Raw genomic sequence first — 986 nt, 5'->3', positions numbered from 1 at the left:
ATTCACGAACACCATGTGTCGTTCTTCATTTCGAGTTTGCATCGGTCCTCCGGGGCTGCAACTCAGTCAAAACACTACACTTCCGTTTTATTTTAGCCAGTATTCCAACAAGTTCAGTAGGATTTCTCGCTTCGACAAGTGCGAACGAATCCTTCGCTCTTTTAAACTTTTGCCGGTCAACCAGCAAGTCCCTTGCACTCCCAGCGGGTGTCTATGGGTGTTATTCACACAAATCATTTCAGCACACATCAAATTTCCTCAAGAAATTATTGTGTTGACTTGTGCCATTTTTACACAAGTTACCGCGATCACTCGACAGCCCTACGCGCCAACTTCATCGCTGCTCGGACTCGGTCTCCATACTGGTCCTAGCGCACCACAACACTGACTTTGTCGCCCTGTTGATTTCAAACACGTCCGGCCAACCCCTCTATGGAATTCTCTTCATCGTATTAATGATATAGACCTCGTCGGGCATGAGACAGATAAGTCCCTTTCATAATTAAACTTCACACTTCACTCTTTTGCGAGTTTGCTTCTTCCGAGCATCACTCGGAAGCTTCTCCTCATCTTTACCCAAATCCGACTCGATGAATTACAAATCATCCATTCAAAACTATATTTCTCATATTCCGACATGTCCGTTGTCGAAGCCTGTAGTATGCTCGGGGGCTACGCCGCACTCGGGGGCTGCATCTCATTTGGAATGACACTCTCCTAAGTGGTCCAGTACTTCATCACCAATCAGACCCTTCACTTCAACAAGTATATTCGATCCGTCACTTTGACAAATTTCATAATCACCCAGACACTCTGCGTGCCATCTTCGTTCCTACTCAAATTCAGTCGTCGCACCGGTCTTGTTGCGCCACAGCCACACTACACCGACCTTGTCGCTACATCAGCTTCAAAAGCATCTGGCTAACTCCTTCAAGGACCATTTTTGCCACTCAGCTGGACACTTAGTCCTTCACTCGGCCGCCCCG

The sequence above is a fragment of the Triticum aestivum genome, chromosome 3B, assembly GCF_018294505.1.
Source record: "Triticum aestivum cultivar Chinese Spring chromosome 3B, IWGSC CS RefSeq v2.1, whole genome shotgun sequence".
Lineage (NCBI taxonomy): Eukaryota > Viridiplantae > Streptophyta > Magnoliopsida > Poales > Poaceae > Triticum > Triticum aestivum.
The sequence above is the reverse complement of the archived record's forward strand: the minus strand, read 5'-3'. Positions refer to the sequence as shown.